Below are 18,779 nucleotides of genomic sequence, written 5' to 3'. Positions count from 1 at the left end.
TGAGTTGTCGAATTAGTTAGGACTGCCCACTCTGTACGTTAAGGGCAGGTGCCTCATATCCTAACAGCGCGTGTGATGTCGACAAATTTCGTCATTTTGAATATTATCAAATCGCTCTCTGGTAGCGTAAAAGCTGAATGATCTGGTACGCCAATAATTTCGTACCTGACGGATAAGAACGAAGAGGTGGTATGGGATTCCCGACAGTGTTTTGCGGAGGTCATTCGAAGTGACGTTTACGCAGATAATATTCAATTTATCGTGATCGACAGAGGCAAACATTGGGAGAGATAAAAGTATAATGCGCGTGTGCGTCTTATCAGGAACAGGTAGTGCGTCCGTATGGCGCACTGACGACACAGACCGTGATGTTCATATCTCGTACACACCTCCGTTTTACATTCGGCCAGCTGCTCTACTAGAGAATCAGAAGATGCGGAATATATACACCAAAAGTCTCTCTCCCTATAGTTAACAGAGAACATCGACTTCGGAATGCGCTCATTTTTACGTAATTTTATCTACGATGGATATTTTCCAGCTAAAGATTATTCAGGTTGTCATTACCAGCTGAAAACGTTCCGCAATGCGCTTTATTTTCGCATACTTGTTAAACTGGTTTCTATTCGTTTCTATGCGCTTAGCGTTTCTGGTATGTACTGCGTGTTTTCAGAAATTATAGCAGTTCAGTTTAGAAATACAAAATATGAAGAGCAAGGAACCCATATTTCGCGATGACACTTAACACAATTAACAAGAATTTGGTTACCACTCGCCACATTTAATTTCCATCTACAGTGTGTCACGTTACGCATGTGTGTGTTTCACGACAATGTCAGCGCGTATTGACGGAAAAAGAAAGAAACTCCTCAAAATGTTGCAAAATGGCGTTCTAACTACGAAGTAAGCATCGGATGATTGGTCACACCCTGAAAATGAATTTTGCTTTTATAGAATTGGACAACGTGAACGGGTGACGGCAAAGTAAGAGTACAGGCATTGTCAAATGAAATAAAAACATTGTAATAGAAGTGAGCTGGATAAATCTCAACATCGGTCACAGGTGTTGAACAGTGTACTTAAACAGACGCATACAACACTGTATGGAAATTCAGTCACATGGGTCCCTTACCATTTGTGAGTCATTATACCTGCAAGAGTTCGACGCGTGTAACTTTTGCCAGATATAAAATGACTCTGAAAACTTCATCTGCCCGGGCTAAACTGCAAAAAAGTAGGTTTTTACTCATACTAACTTCAGATGTAGTCATCAGTGTTGAATGTATAGTAAGTACTTTGAAGTCTGACAGGTGTTAACTGAAGTGCTTCGCAGAAACGAAATTCCAGACAAACCAGAGTTTGAGCGCTCCATATAGGAAAAAACAAGTCGCTGCCTAGCTATCATAACTACTGATATTGTGAGTAATAATATTATCGTCATGAATATTATTATGAATAAACGTTAACTTTCGTCATCATTACCATTCATTTCTCCATCACGGATGTGCCAAATATAATCCTTGTACTGTTTTCAGCGTGTACGTCCTTGTGATGGTTTAACTTCTTACATTCCACCCACACCGTTCTATTTCACAGCTGCTAGTGTCCGTTCCCTGTTGCGTTATTTTCTCAGTAGTACGTAATTTCTTGCAGCCTACTTCAGAATAGTCCCAGAGCCGCAGGAGTGAGTTTGGGAGCATTTTCTTGTAGCACAGCAGATACAGCAGAGCTCTTACTAATTATGTAACGACGGCTTGTTGGTACATCAGCTGCTGCTAAGCACTACCATTGTTGACTAAAGTACACTGATAATGGTGTATGATAAAAGCTACTCCAAGTCACTTGCGTTTTAAGTTCTTACTTCCTTTCCTTATTCGTTGATTTTTATTTAAGTTTTCATCATTTTTCTGTACTGTGTTATTCTGTTTATTAGTTACTGTCGTTACTTTTTAAATTAAAACCATGTTACCACATTTGTAGACTAGAAAAAGTTACACAACTTGCAACAAACTCAAAGTTAAGAGAGAATTTTCCGTTAAAACGGGTAAGCATTTAAACAGAACTGATCCAAAAGCCTGAACTGAACGCCACATTGTATTGTTCAGTACTGGTCTGCTGAGAAATGTCATGCGAAACCTGTCACTCCGGCAAATTAAAATTTTTCACTTAAACAAGGCATTGTATGATACTTCAGAAATGGTAAGATCGACGTAGAAGTGAAGCAAGAACACTTCCATTGGTTTTTCTTGATGCAAAAATTTACCAACAGCCGTATGTATAGTAGAAATTTATTTTAATAACTTCATACGTGCTACCAGTTACGGCATTACATTGATGCCATCTTCAGGTCCCACACGTCATAGTCGTAAAATCGCTATGCACGGAAGGAGCCATATCACTGGATCGTAGAAACAAATCGTTATGTCTGTGTCACCTGGCCACAAAGAGTTGTTGCGTAACGATTTCATTCACGGATCTAGTTATATGGCTCCTTCCGTGTATAGCGATTTCACGACTATGACGTGTGGGGCCTGAAAATGGCATCAATGTAATGCCGAAACTGGTAGCACATAAGAAGTTCTTAAAATAAATTTCTACAATACATACGGCTGTTAGTAAATTATTGTATCAAGAAATACATGCCAGCCGTTGTCCCATGGTCCATAATGGATCAACGAAGAATTCGATTGGTGGTCCTACTCTGTGAGAATTCATCAAAACCCTTGCAAAGCGCGCAGGCGTATGCAATTCGGAAAGAAAACTGCTGTGTGGGTTGCCGCGTTCCAAGGCGCTGGTTTTCTGTGGTGGAAAGGGCTCGTGGTGTCCGAAGGGTCGCTACAGAATAATAATCTAATTCTAATTTATTTTGTGTGTTACACGTTGAAACGTTCCCTTAGAAAAATTTATGAATTACTGTGCTGGTAAACCCTATACATTATTTGATTTTCAAACAGCTGAGCAGAACTGAACGTACTCAGACATTTGTCTCTTTACTTATTCTGATCAACACTAAACTGACACACAATATTTTTAACGCAACGCAGTCTGATTTTCAATAATCTCTACAAAAGAATGGCCCTGACTAACAATAACCTATATCTTTCATGAACCACTTACCTCACAAAAATCTTCGTTACTCCAACTACTGCAATACAGCGAGCACCAACACTGCCAGCTAAATAAAGGATTCTAACTACTGAAGGCACTAACTACTGATAGGCATAGTCAGCAAATGAAAGATTTCGATAGAAACAAACAATGTATTTACCTTAATAGTGTTCAAAAGTCATATATATATATATATATATATATATATCAGTTCATGACATCCAGTCTTACAAATTTACTGTCTCTGATGGACACACATCCACAGCATCCGCTCTCAAAACTCCGCCATCTCTCTCCCCACATCCACCACTGCTGTCGGCTCACCTCAAACTGCGCAACGCTACGCGCTGTTAACAGCCAACTTCCCAACACTACAATAGCAAATTCCAACAATGCAAACCAGCCACAGACTTCACACAGCACAGCCAGTGATTTTCATACGGAGAACTACGTGGCGTTACCAACATAAAAACCTAAACAGCCTACTTACAACGTAATACTTCCAAAGCAATGAAAATTGCTGTAAGATGGTATCACGCAAACGTACACCACAGAACACGGGGTAAGGCTACAATCCTCTGATAAAAAGCACTGTGATGTGCTTGCCGTTGCCGACGGAAACGGATATGATTGTGTAATAAAAGAACAAGATGTCGATACAATGGGACCAAAAACACACATATTTGAATGTCGTGAATTACTGCTACATTTCCCTCTGCTTAAAAAAATTACACTATCGGAGCAATAAACTTTTTCTGCTGATCTCTCAGTGATGCACAGCTAGACAATCTTCAGAGTGAGTATATGGGATTTCAGTGAAGTGGTCAAAGCAAAGTGGAACAGAATAATATGCTCTTCTGAGTGAGGCCACTCTCTCTCATTAATCATCACTTACGCGTTCAAGCAGTCCAATAATGAGAGTTGCAAACCATACTATGGGTACTTCAGTGCTATAACATACCTTTTGTCAAGCTTTATGTAACAGCGGATTGTACTTTTGTGCAAACCGTAAACTTTATAACTCACTTCGCTTTCACCACTTCACTTGGAAGACTGTACTGCTGTGTAGCGCTATCAGGTCAGCAGGAACAGTTTGTTTTTCAGATAGAGTATTTATTTTAAGCAGAGGGAAATACTGACAAGCCAAAAGATTGCGACCATTGCCCACAGCGTCGATTGGTGCCGTCTGGCGTCGCTGCGGCCACGTGCCGCGGTAACAAAAACATGTAAGCGGAGCTGACACGGACCAGGGATGACCCTAGCGAAGATCCCTATATCCGAATCCCGCTCCAGCTACTGCCGGGTCTGGGTGTTGACGAGTCCTCTCCATTTGGCTCGGTCCTCCCACCACTTTTCTTCCTCCACTTGCTGCCAGGTCACACCTCTCCTTTCAACAGATATTCTCACTCCCATTTTCCACCGTGTTCTTGGGCGCCCTCTAGGTCTTTTCCCATCCATCTTTAGTTCTTCCATAATTTTGGGGAGTCTCTGCCCATGCATCCTCTTAAAATGCCCATACCATCTTAATCTCTTTCTTTCAATTTCTTCTCTCATACTTTTTTGTTTGAGGTCCTTTCTAATCTCTTCATTCCTTACTCTGTCCATTCTTGTTTTTCCCTTAACTGCTCTGAGAAATTTCATTTCCCCTGCTTGCAGTCTGCTCCAGTCCCTTTCTGTCATTGTCCATGTTTCTCCACCATAGGTGACAATAGGGATGTAATAATTCTTATACATAAGGAGTTTTGCTCTTTCTGAAACTTCATTGTTCCAAATCAGATGTTTTATTGTTTGGTAGAAATTGCCTCCCTTCTGTAACCTTCTATTAATTTCGTTAGTTATTCTTCCATCCCTAGATATTTCACTCCCTAAATAAGTGAAACTTTCTACCACTTTGAGGGGTTCTCCATTCAAGGTAATATTTCCGTTTATTCCTTTCTCCCTTCCAAATACCATTACTTCACTCTTATCTTTATTTATTTTTAATCCATACCTTTTCATTATTTCCTTCCACGCATCAAGCTGTAACTGTACATCTACCTCTTTATCACCCCATATTACCATATCATCTGCAAAAATCATCTTTTTATCTTTTTCTTTTACTTTTTTTTCTTTTACTTTTGTCTTTTTCTTTTACCCTAGCGAAGATACGAGCTGCAAATGGGGAAATCCATTGAGATAAGCGACTCTGACAAAGGGCAGATTATTATTACGCATAGCCTGTGAACGAGTATCTCGAAAACGTCGAAACTGATCGTATGTTCACCTGCTACGGTCGTGAGGATCTTCAGAAATAAGTAGAAGCGCTGTGAAACTACCGCTAGGCGCTAAATGGTTGGAGGTCCACGAGTCTTCACAGAACGCAGAGTTGGGAGACTTACCTCCTCGGTTAACAGATCTGTGGCACCTCTGCCGAAAGAGCGCAGTGCGGGTACACGCGAGAATGTTTCGGAGTACGCTGTTCATCGTAACAATGTTGAACGTGCAGATGTGCAGCAGACCACCCCTACATGTTGGCATATTGACCCAACGACGCCGTCAACTAACGATCGCAGTGGAAACGGGATCATCGGAGTTCGAATGTCGATCTGGAAACGCCGTCATCGAGGTGAACAGCAGATCGATACGCGCTGCGCGCCGCGGATGCAGGCTGGTGGTAGCAGTATCATGCTGTGGGAGACGGTCTCCTGAGGCTGCAAGGGGCCTGTGATGGTAATCAAAGGCACGCAGACAGCTGCGAACCGCCTGCATCCCTTCATGCTTGATGTCTTCCCCGACGGCAGTCATCTTTCAGCAAAACAATTGGCCGTGTCTCGGAGCCAGAACTGTGCTACTGTGGTAGCAATGTAGTGAATTAACGTTGTTTTCCCGGCGACCAAATTGGCCTGATGTAAATCGTATGGAACGCATCTGGGTTGCTATTGGGCGCCATCACCGCGTCCGCATATCAGCGGCCCGCTATTTACGAGAATTACATGACCTATGCGCAGACTTTTATTGACACATTCCTCCACAAAGCTACCAACAAACTGTTGAACAGCTGACTTGCAGGATCATTGATGTCTTTCTTTCCAAAGAGGGACAAACAAGCTATTAAGCAGGTGGATATACTGTTTTCACTCATCAGTGTGCAGCAATAAATCACGATCTTGACGTTTGTATGTTTTTGGTCGTATTATATCGATGTTTTGTTTCTTGGCGCTACCAAAGTTCCTTTGTTGCATCTTCAATAGGTGATCATCCAAACGCCTGTCGTGGTAACACGCGCAGTTTTGCATACGAATGGCTCGTAACGCTGTTTTTAGGAGGAGCTATTTATAGTCTAAGCACATTTTCGTGCGATTCAGAGCGGTCAAGGTCACTCATTTTCCTTGGAGTACTCAAATTTGCCTTCTCCATAATAGTTCAAATGGGTCTGAGCACCATGGGACTTAACTTCTCAGGTCATGAGTCCCCTAGAACTCAGAACTACTTAAACCTAACTAACCTAAGGACATCAGACGCATCCATGCCCGAGACAGGATTCGAACCTGTGACCGTAGCGGTCGCCCGGTTCCAGACTTAAGCGCCTAGATCCGCTCGGCCACACCAGCCGGCTCCATAATAATTCTCTGACGACTTAGCGTCAGATACTCCTTATCGATGGCGTGCAAGTTTGGTTTGTGACTGCTAATTTCCGTTTCTTCACAACAATCCAGTTGTTCTATTCCTAATCAGAACGCACTAGAGGCCTTTGGAGGGACGAAGTATCGGAGGTGAACCCTGGCAACAAATCACTGATTACATTAAGAAGAAAATGTTTCCCACGCTAACCATCACCAAGGGAGGTACTTGGCATAGTGATTGAAATACTGGGGATACGACGTTCTGTCCTTTAGATTGTTTTCCTACATTGCTGATACTGATACGCAGGATGTTCGAAAAAGATTCAGCCGATTTCTCGACACTATTTTTTGAAAGAAGCTACAAATTTGCATGTTATTAAATACCATATTCTTTTGTAGATGTGGTCCCAAATTGAACTCGTTCTTAGTTCTCAAATACACTTGATCATAAACTTCATCTATGTGTCAATAAATATATGTTTTTCTCTTAATAACATTTAAAAGAGTTACCACAGAAAAAAGAGTTTTTGAAAAAGTTGCCCTTGGAGGATAATACGGAATAGTTGGGATATATGGAACAGGGAAGTAAAAATTCAGATAATCACGTAAGTTTGGTAAAAATCATATTTAACGTTCACAAAACACAATTATGAAATTGCTTTTAATTTAAACTTGGGTTGGGGTTGTTTTGGGGGGAAGAGACCAAACAGCGAGGTCATCGGTCTCATCGGATTACGGAAGGACGCGAAAGGAAGTCGGCCGTGCCCTTTCAAAGGAACCATCCCGGCATTCGCCTGGAGCGATTTAGGGAAACCACGGAAAACCTAAATCAGGATGTCCGCACGCGGGATTGAACTGTCGTCCTACCGAATGCGAGTCCATTGTGCTAACCACTGCGCCACCTCGCTCGGTAATTTAAACTCTTAAAAGAATTACTTATGAGTAAGAAAAGGAAATAATTTTATTCGATAGGAAATCTGTTAATTTTATTTATGTCAAAACAGAGTCCTGAAACAATTATTTGTTTATGTAGTAGAAGATATTCGTTTACATTCTTCTATTTGCAGAATTCACAAATGTAATCTTCGTCTTTAGCACCTGCGCAGTCAAGGAAAGCAAAGTATTCCCCATTACCCGACCCACTGTCATAGAATTGAGAACATAACAACAGGACAACTGTATCGTGTGGGGTCCTGCACACTTGTCTCGTATAGGATGCATAGAGGATGCTGCGTTCTCGGAATGCTATACAACAATTGAAACAAATCACATTAATAGTTTTTATTACAAATAAGAAGATTGACAGTACTTAACTTTGAATCTACAACGGTGTCGCAAGCGATTGGCGACGTGCAAACAATCAAAGTCGTTTGCTGTACACAAGGTCCACGTAAACAATTGATGTGGAATACACCTCACTGCTGTCGTAGTGCTCTCCTAATTCTGTGCTAATACTGTCCGTCTAGGCCGGCCGAGGTGGCCGAGCGGTTCTAGGCGCTTCAGTCCGCAACCGTGCGACTGCTACCGTCGCAGGTTCTAATCCTGCCTCGGGCATGTCGGGTGACAAAGTATTATTCTTGCTGCTGGGTTTTTGTACAATCAATACTTTCTTCCTAAGTGACGAGTAATCCCAGAACATTATTCCATAAGATATCATTGATGTTGAAATATGAAAATTCGTCAGGAGGTTCATTGTTTGAAATGGTTCAAATGGTTGTGAGCACTAAGGGACTTAACGTCTGGGGTCATGAGTCCCCTAGTCTTTGAACTACTTAAACCTAACTAACCTAAGGACATCACACACGGCCATGCCCGAGGCAGGATTCGAACCTGCGACCGTAGCAGCAGCGCGGTTCCATACTGAAGCGCGTAGAACCGCTCGGCCACAGTGGCCGGCGTTTTGTTTCAGGACAAGCAAACTAGCTGTACTTAAGTGTTAGAGAAGTTCAGTAACATGCTTTTTCCACTTCATGTTTTCATCAGCAGTTATATGCAAAAATGCTGCTTACTGTCTCCTGTTCATGTTCTACATAAACTGCTATATATGGCCGGCCGGTGTGGTCAACCGGTTGTAGGCGCTTCAGTCTGGAACCGCGCGACCGCTACGGTCGCAGGTTCGAATCCTTGCTCGGGCATGGATGTGTGTGATGTCCTTAGGTTAGTTAGCTTTAACTAGTTCTAAGTTCTAGGGGACTGATGACCTCAGATGTTATGTCCCATAGTGCTCAGAGCCATTTGAACCATTTTTGTCCGTCTGGTACTGTGCCGGTGTACAACTGTGCTGCCGACGCTGGCAGGGGCGGCGCTTACGATTCACTTGGGCCAGATGCCGCTTCTATGGTGGTGACGTCCTGGTCAGCGGGCTATTGGCTCACGTCGTCTCATAGCCTTCTCTGCGGTTGCGTTCATCATCATCGTGCGGTCGCTTGTGGTACGCCTGAACACATGAATAGCTAAAAAAAAAAAAAAAGCAATGCACAACGATCTAGCCGGCCGCGGTGGTCTAGTGGTTCTAGGCGCGCAGTCCGGAACCGCGGGACTGCTACGGTCGCAGGTTCGAATCCTGCCTCGGGCATGCATGTGTGTGATGTCTTTAGGTTAGTTAGGTTTAAGCAGTTCTAAGTAGTTCTAAGTTCTAGGGGACTGATGACCTCAGCAGTTAAGTCCCATAGTGCTCAGAGCCATTTGAACCATTTGAACCATAACGATCTACAACTCTTTTACTTAATAAATTGCATAGTTTTAATCGTTAGCGTTAATTTCCAATAATTGATGCACATTTTCCAAAACTTACCTGCAAACACAACAAAAAAAAGAAAATATTTCTGCGCTGTAGCTCACACGATGTGTGGAGACGAACTGGACTCGCTACACAACATCACGAGAACATTTTGAGGCGGTTCAAGCATCTCCCACATGGAAGCATCCGTGGACGCATGAGAAATTACGGGATTCCATATTGGTCATCTACTCTATAATGCCTGAATTTCATCCGTGTCTTATACGTGTGTCTTATACGTGAAACTCTCTCTTCCCAAACAGGCCATGAAGTCCCAAAGGTACCGACCGACCGCCGTGTCATCCACAGCCCACAGACGTCACCGGATGCGGATATGGAGGGGCGTGTGGTCAGCACCCCGCTCTTCCTGCCGTGTGTCAGTTTCCGAGACCGGTGCCGCTACTTCTCAGTCAAGTAGCTCCTCAGTTTGCCTCACAAGGACTGAGTGCACCCCGCTTGCCAACAGCGCTCGGCAAACCAGGTGGTCACCCATCCAAGTGCTAGCCCAGCCCGACAGCGCTTAACTTCGATGATCTGACGGGAACCGATGTTACCACTGCGGCAAGGCCGTTGGCCTTATACGCGAAGGGAGGGTACAATCTGAGGTGAATTTTAAGTTACTCAGGAGATTATAAAGTTTTTTTTTATTTTCCAAAGAACTATCCTATTTTACGAGAGTGTTTGTTTTATGCGGTTCTCTAGCTCAGTGGTGTCAGACTATGGATCCACAGGCCTCGGGTTCCATCCCCGGGCAGTGTCAGGATGTTTATATGTCACTTACCACTTCTCTCTCCATTGGCAATGTTTGATAAAGCGAAAAACGCCGAGTTACGCCGTGGTTCCAAGTCCACGTTAAACGCCTATAAGAGGATGCGTAAGTCAGGTCAAAGGTCACTTGAAGGTAGTGGTGTTTTAAGTAGGCTGTTTAGGTTTTTATGTTGGTAACGCCACGTACCGCTCTGTATGAAAGTCACTGACTGTGCTGTGTGAAGGCTGTGGCTGGTTTGCATTGTTGGAATATTCGCTATTGTAGTGGTGGGCAGTTGGATGTGAACAGCGCGTAGCGTTGTGCAGTTGGCGGTGAGCCGCCAGCAGTGGTGGATACGGGGAGAGAGACGGCAGAATTTTGAGAGCGGACGATCTGGACGTGTGTCCATCAGAGAGAGTAAATTTGTAAGACTGGATGTCATGAACTAGTAGATTTATATGATGACTTTTGAATATTATTAAGGTAAATACATTGTTTGTTCTCTATCAAAATCTTTGATTTGCTAACTATGCCTATCAGTAGCTAATGCCTTCAGTAGTTAGAATCTTTTACTTAGCTGGCAGTATTGGCGCTCGCTGTACTGCAGTAGTTTGAGTAGCGAAGATTTTTGTGAGGTAAGTGATTCATGAAAGGTATAGTTTATTGTTAGTCAGGGCCATTCTTTTGTAGAGATTATTGAAAATCAGATTGCGTTGCGCTAAAAATATTGTGTGTCAGTTTAGTGTTGATCAGAATAAGTAAAGAGAGAAATGTCTGAGTACGTTCAGCTCTGCTCAGCTGTTTGAAAATCAAATAACGTAAGAGGTTTGTCAGCACAGTAATTCATTAATTTTTCTAAGGGGAAGTTTCAGTGTATCATTTCCAACATGGTGATGAGACTTTGGTGTTCAGTCCTACCTGATGTTCTTGACTGCTTTACCTTTCTTCTATATGTTTCACACGAATGCGCACACAAACCTGATGGCACTTTTTACAGTTACATTTAGGATCAGTTATCATCTACTTTACAAGGATGTTCACTGTGTTCTTCACCAGACGCACGACAAACATCCAGACGACAGCGAAACGTGTCCTACACTCTTGGGAGCATGTTTGGATTTGCTGCTGTCGCTACACGTCGTCGCAGATCACCAGATGTTGTCGGAAGAGGAAGCAGGCAGACGGAATCCTCCACATTCCCCCACAACAAAATCATTTGCAGCGATATCAAGTAACCTTGGAGGCGAATGGTGTAATGCAGTACGAGACAAATACTCCCATATGGAGGTGGCAGTGGATTGGCTCTATGTCTTGTTGAAAAATTAAATGTCTGGCGCGTTCCTGAAATTATGAAAAAAGCTAGCTCTCCAGTACAAGTGAGAAACGAGTAAGCTAACGAGCTAGAAAATTTGGAAATTAGTGCTGAGGTCATCGGTCCCTAAGCTTACACACTAATTAATCTAACCCTAAGGGGAGACAGAAGGCAATTTTTATCCCTATTCTGCCAATGCTATTTTACCGTTTGAATAGGTACAGCTTTCAAAAGAACAATAAGTGATAAGAAAAGGAAATTTTTAATATATATATATATATATATATATATATATATATATATATATATATATATATATATGCGTCTCAATTTACAAGTAAAATGAACATAATACTTCTTATGGTTTTGAAGAAAAAAATTATTCTTTCACTAGTAAAATTTAACTTTTTTTGTACATTAATTATTATAAGACAGTTTTTGATTGTTTGATGGTTCTCAATTTACTTCTAATAATTTATTATCATCTGCAGTACAAATTGACCAGATTTCATGTGTCTGACCCCATTAGTTTATCAAATAATGGTACCTGAAAGTAAAGAAATTAAGTTTTGAGGAAAATCCATTTAAAGTTTAATATTGCAATTCTATTATAGTTTTGATGAGAATATTTTCCCGCGCCATACTGAGCATCACTTGAATCATACTGATCTTGTTTTCTTTTCTTCGTCCATCTTCTTTTCTGTGTGGCTTCTTTTGTGCATTTTAAATTAGCAATATGTGCTTTGTGGATTCTCTCTTTATCTATTTGCACCAACGATTTTCCAGTATTTCCACTAGATTGTATGCCCAATAATTCCAAAACGTCCAGTTTTCTAATTACACCATCAATGAAGCATAAAATAACAACATAAACACCAAATTTGAGGGTTGTAAGCTGAACAAATACAGTTTTCGGTAACCGGTTCCAGATGACAGAATTCACACATTCATTTAACTTTTGGGTTTTCCCATGAAGACATTTCTTCAGCAAGGTGCCTTTACGAAGGTCTCTAAACACGGGTTTAATTTCATTCATTACCGGTGCACGTAAATAATGTTTGTGGTCATATCTGGCACTTTTCCTGCACTTGCGCCAAGTGTCAGGATCATTCGGGCAAAGACCGTGCGTCAGGAAAACCACCATAACTCACGAAAAATTTGTCGTATTTATATAAAACAAAAACTGTTTCACGCAGGAAAGACCAGGCATTTCAAATATGCTAAAATCTAAAAATCTAATTTTTGAAGCCCACTTGCCTTCCGTCTCACCTTAAACTTACACTAAGGACAACACCTCCGACAGGGGCAGCCGCGCGAACCGTTACAGGACGCCAAAGACCACGTGGCTACCCCGCGCGGCGCTAACACGCTAGGCTCAGAAAAATGGCTCTAAGCACTATGGGACTTAACATCTGAGGTCATCAGGCCCTTAGAACTACTTAAATCTAAGGACATCACACACATCCAAGATCGAGGCAGGATTCGAACCTGCGACTGTAGTGGTCGCGCGGTTCCAGACTGAAGCGTCTAGAACCGCTCGGCCACAACGGCCGGCCTAGCGAGCTAGTCGCACAAGAGAGACAAGGGTATAGTCAAGAGTGCCCCAGGGAAGTGTGACAGGACCGGTGTTATCCTCGATGTACAAAAGTGATCTGACGGATGAGGTGAACAGTAATCTTCGACTATTTGCTGATGATATTGTGGTGTACGGGAAGGTGTTGTCGCTGAATAAGTGAGACAGGTTTTTCGTTCGTGTGATGGATGGCAGCTGGATCTAAATGCAGAAAGATGTGAGTTAGTGCAGATAAGTAGAAAAAACAATCCAGTAATGTTCGAATACAGTGTTAGTAGTGTGCTACTTGACACAGTCAGGTACATTAAGCACCTATTCGTAACCTTGCAAAGCTGCATGAAATGTAACGAGCGTGTAAGGATCGTAGTGGGGAAGGCTGAAGTTCGATTTCGATTAATTGGAAGATCTTGGGAAAATGTGGTTCATCTGTAAAGGAGACCGCATACAGGACACAAGGTCGATTCAGTTTTGAGTACCGCTGCCCGCCAGGTCATATTACAGGGACACATCGAAGCAATTCAGAGGGGGGCTGCTAAATTTGTTACCGGTAGGTCCGATCAACACGAATGTATTACGAAGATGCTTTGTGAACTGAAATGTGAATCCCTGCAGTAAATTCCACCTTCTTTCCGAGGAATGCTGGTCAGAAAATTTGGAGAAACGGCATTTGAAGCTGACTGAAGGACGATCCTGCTTTCGCCAACCTACGGAGACATATTGACAGTCGTTTTTCCCTCGCTGTCTTTTTGCTAGGAGAAGAGGGAGGGAAATGACGAAGAGTGGTGTAACGTACCCTCCGCCATGCGTGGAGGCTTGCGGAATATGTAAGTAGCCGTAGACGCCGAGACCGGTAAGGGCAACCGCATGAATCGACAACTTACAGCTAGGGATGGCAGTTATCACTGAAACAACCGCTTTCTGTTACATCGGATTTTTTTTTCGACGCCAGTTTAATCTCACTGCATCAGCCGCTCAAAATAACGAGTCTCAGAAATAACAGACTTTATTTTTTTTGTTCCTGTTGGTTCCTGTAAAAAACGTAGAAGTCGAACATAGTCTGAAAATTTTTGACTGTATCACCTTCAACAATCAAATCATTAAATCAAGTAGGCAAATTAAAAAAAAAATGGCTGTCTATCTTCGCTGCTTTCCTTGAAACGTGATAAGTGATTGAATTCTGCAAAAAAAATCACCAGTTTTCTCTTACTGGCTCTAATTTTTTGAAACTCTGCCCAAAATTCATGTTGCAATCGAGATTCCTACCACTGTTTGGGATTTACGATTAGACAGTTCTAAAGGGAGAAAACAGAGATTCGAGAATTCTGGTTTTCGTGTTAATTTGTTCGTTTTCAAGAACTACAAGCAGATAAAGGGTTATTATTTAGACACAGGGAGCAGACTAGCTACTTCATATTTTTGTTGAATACCATGAATGATTTGTTGTTAAGTTCTTATTTCTCTCACCATAATTTCCTTCCTCTTTTATTATTTCGTGGACGTGCCAGACAAGTCTTTAATATTTTAAAGCATATGAAACAACGATTGCTCTGTGCACTGCGGATGTGCAATGACGACAGAGTGAAATTGCCGTATACACGAGATGGGGCAACTCTTCCACACTGTAAGTACACAACAAACGCTGGCACATTATTGCCTCAGTGATGTTGTAACAATTCTTATGCCTTGTGTTTGTTGTTCGTTTCTGTCATCATTGCCGGCCGGGGTGGCCGAGCGGTTCTAGACGCTACAGTCTGGAACCGCGCGACCGCTGCGGTCGCAGGTTCGAATCCTGCCTCGGGCATGGATGTGTGTGACGTCCTTAGGTTAGCTAGGTTTAAGTAGTTCTAAGTTCTAGGGGACTGATGACCTCAGAAGTTCAGTCCCATAGTGCTCAGAACCATTTGTCATCATTGCTACTAAAACAGCTCTGATTAATTTCCCATTTTATACAGTAATGCTATATTTCAAATCAATGAAAATTTTAATAATAAGTTAAAGAAAAAAGAAAACTGTTATAACCGCAAACAAACAAACGCCGAAAAATGGCGGTTACTCAAAACAAAATACCGGTATCGGTATCGATTTTAACCAGTCAGTTTTTCCCATTTCTACTTATTGCTGGTGCAATGGTAAGCTTTTAGTTTCCGTATGTAAGTTAAAATTCACCCCAAATTTCGTATTCATTCAGGTAGAGGATATAGTCATGTGAAATCGGAATAATCTTTTTGAAACATCCTGTACTTATCTCAGTACGGCCACATTCGATTTCCTTCGCATCTTTTCAAATGCGACGTAATGTAGCATAACTAGTAACAGTGTGTTGTCTCTTTCGTGTAGAAGAGGCGGCTTAAAAAAGGTTACACGTAGTCCATAGAGCGGACGCGCCATTCCCATTAAAGCCTTCGCTGGGGTTTTTTTCTGTGATATTTCTTTACGTTTGGTGTAGGTCAGGTAACGGAAAGGATTCTGCCTGCCGGGCGTCATCAAAAGCGGGAGGATGCGGAGGAAGAAAGGCGCCTTTCCACGGGGCTTATTTGCGCAGAAACTATCGCCCCGACTTTTAATTAGCGCCGAGAGCTGAGGCGGCATGCCCCTTTTATCTTTACTACCCGCGCGATAAGTCCCTCCCGCCATAAACATGGCGCGGACGACGCCGCTTTTTGCGCGTGCGCAGCTCCGCGCCATCGGGGCACGGGATCAGCTGACCGCGCAGGTAGTTGCCCCTCTGGCCGCTAGATGGCGGGCAGGTGGCGGCGCCGACTGCTGACGGGCGCGCGCGAGCCGTCAGTCTGCTCCGTGTGGTGGCCGCGGCGGCAGGTGCGAAGCGAGCCGCCGGCTGCCGTTGCGCGGGTGTGAGTGACGTCGCGATACGCAGCGCGTGTGCGTGGACCAGTGTTTTGGCGCCGACGCGATGGCAGGCCTCGCTCTCGTCTGACCTGGGCAGACGGTCCACGAGACATGAACACTCACCACACACAGGTGAGTCGACACGACGAAAGACGCCTAGTTATCAAATTCTTCACACAACAAAATGAAGTTTCAAATCACACTCGTCGTGTTGTTGGCCTACAGTGTTATTTACCAATAATGTTCAATGACCACCCGGGCTGTCGCAAAAATTCGATTCACATTAACTTAGCTGCAAACAGATATCTCACTCAGCTAATTAGCAACACGATACGAACACTTTATTGCAAAGCGTATCTATACATACAGCTATCGTACTATAAATAACAGGAGGGAATAGCAACTGTCGTATCTGAACTGCATGACAAAATATTACTGTCAAATTTCATGAAATACAGCTGTTCAATAGTCACTAAGCTCACGTTTTGATCTGTTCAAGACGTTACCTTTACATTAGGAAAATTTTTTTCACGACTTACTAGCAAGCCAGAAATTTCAAATTACCTGAGATAGTAACGGACCCAGAACAAATGTTTCCTCTTCTTGGGATATTTTTATCGCTATTTCCATACAATAACATAAATATGTTTAAAGTACTATTAAGGTAATCGCAACAGAGAAATGAAGGGGACATTGTTACACGTAATGTATTTCTACTATTGCGCAAGAAATGTGCCATTCTTTGCCCTACGTCACACTGATGAAATTAATATTTCTAAATCTATAACGACGGTCTTGATCAACTGTTTCACTATGTTACCTATTTCACATATCGCTATCAGGCGGTCATGGAGCTTACGAAACATTACCGCTACTCAAACCAATGAACACCAAGGTCTGGAACAGTTATGGTGGAATAAGGAAACAAAAATCTGCTACCAGATGGTATAAGGTTCTTATTTATCGTTTTTCACTCTCGGAAAATGAGTTTTCATTATCAACGTCCCTCAGTTCATGCACAGCGATTTCTAGCACTATAATGTCAATATATTCCTCACAGGCTCACGTAAAATCAAATGGTACTGCAGTGCGGAAAAATTAATATTGAATCCGCTGTCACCAGCCGAACTATAGGCATTTTCGTAGGATAAAGTCCAGCAATCTGAAAAAGAAGTATGGGATACATGTGAACTTATGAACCAAATATGAAGTGGTAAGGCTGCACAACAATACCAGAGAGAGAGGTTAAAGATACTGCAGCTCTGAAACTGTTGCATCCAGTGGCCTCCGGTACCAACAGATATTTCTACACGTAATGCAACCATCTGATAAGAAATATCAAAATCAGACACTATTACGGGAGTAATAAAATTCAAAGCTCAAGAAGCAATTGAATACATTGCTTCATCCACAGTAGAAAATAGAGACAGTGTGGAGAAAAGGGGGAGGGGGGGAACTACATACTGAGAAAAGTTCTTGTTGCTAAAACAGATGAAAATTCTGAGGAGTAGCAAAAAGCTCTACAGGGATCTATTAGAGAAGTCTGAAGCATAAGCAGAAAATACGAGCCAGGTACATCTGTGCAGAAAAGTACGAGAAGTGTTAAAAAAAAGACTATGTCTTACGACACTAAAGAAGAAGAAAATTTTAGAATTAAACTAAAATACTCCTAAAATTTTTCAGTGAAAAGGACTGTAAACGGAGAAGAATTTTCAGTGAGAAGAGGAGACAACTTGATGTCGGAAGAATCAAACAGCAGAGGGAAGGAAATGAATAAGATACAAATCGAGAACATATCTCGAGGAACAGTTTTAAATGGTCCTCGTTAGACGGTTTCAGTGAAGATAAAGACTTATTTTCCGTTACTGGAGTCTCGTTTATATGTATTCAATTAATTTTACCGATAGCGTCAGTATTTTGTGGCCTGACTAACAACCGTAAAAAGCAACGTAAGAATATCAGCCTTCAGTCGTAAACGTTTTTATGTGTATCACGGTACGTTTAGAGCTGTGAAGACCCATCTACTGGCTGTTAACGAATTATTTAATCATTATTTTTGTGTGCCCATTCCCGTCATTCAAGTCTTAAGGAACAGCTAACAGGAAGAGACCAGTGGAAATAATGACGAAATAATATGTTAAGTACCTGAAGATGCACCTTTACGATCCGAAATTCATCTTGTTTTAAAAACTACGTTTGTACCTGAAAGGTGACGTTGTTTCCATTGAATTTATTTACATTTTGGTATTTAAAATTAATCATGTGGCTAATACGCAATAAGTATGAGGTTACAAGCTGTGTTTTGGAGAAGCCTTTATGGAACGAGAGCTACATAAGCGGCAAGATCTCATTTATATCTACACTCGTTAAACCAGTTTATAGTGGGTGGTTGAGGGCACTTTGCGTACTTGTGTCCGTCCCCCATTTCCTGTTCCAGTCAAGGATTGTGCGCGGGAAGAACGACATTTAGTAACCCTCTGTCTAACTGGAATCTCTTCTATTTTACCTTCATAGTCTTTTCGCGAGATTCGCTTAGGAGGAAGGAACATATTGATTGGCTCTTGTAGGAACATAGGCTCTGGGAAGTTTAGCAGAAAGCCATACCTTGAAACATAACGCCTATACGAACAAGGTTTTATGAGCTACCTGCTTCGTAAATGGACTAAACTTCCTGAGGGTTCATCAATGAATCTCAGAATGGTATCTGCCTTACTTTGGATTAGTTTTATGCGGTTGTTCCACTACAAATCGCTCCATATGCGTGAACCTTGATACTGAATGGATATGAGTGCTTCCAGTGAGTGTTCGGT

The 18,779-nt window shown here is 42.2% G+C and overlaps 1 pseudogene; it reads right to left on the bottom strand.

Annotated features, from left to right (window-relative positions):
• Nucleotides 1–9,946: 9,946 nt before the first annotated feature.
• LOC126089541 (5S ribosomal RNA) lies at nucleotides 9,947–10,064 on the bottom strand (annotated as a pseudogene).
• Nucleotides 10,065–18,779: the final 8,715 nt, after the last annotated feature.

Source organism: Schistocerca cancellata, chromosome 6 (genome assembly GCF_023864275.1).
Source record: "Schistocerca cancellata isolate TAMUIC-IGC-003103 chromosome 6, iqSchCanc2.1, whole genome shotgun sequence".
Classification (NCBI taxonomy): domain Eukaryota; kingdom Metazoa; phylum Arthropoda; class Insecta; order Orthoptera; family Acrididae; genus Schistocerca; species Schistocerca cancellata.
Note: the sequence above shows the minus strand (reverse complement) of the source record. Positions and strands in the feature narration are given on the sequence as shown.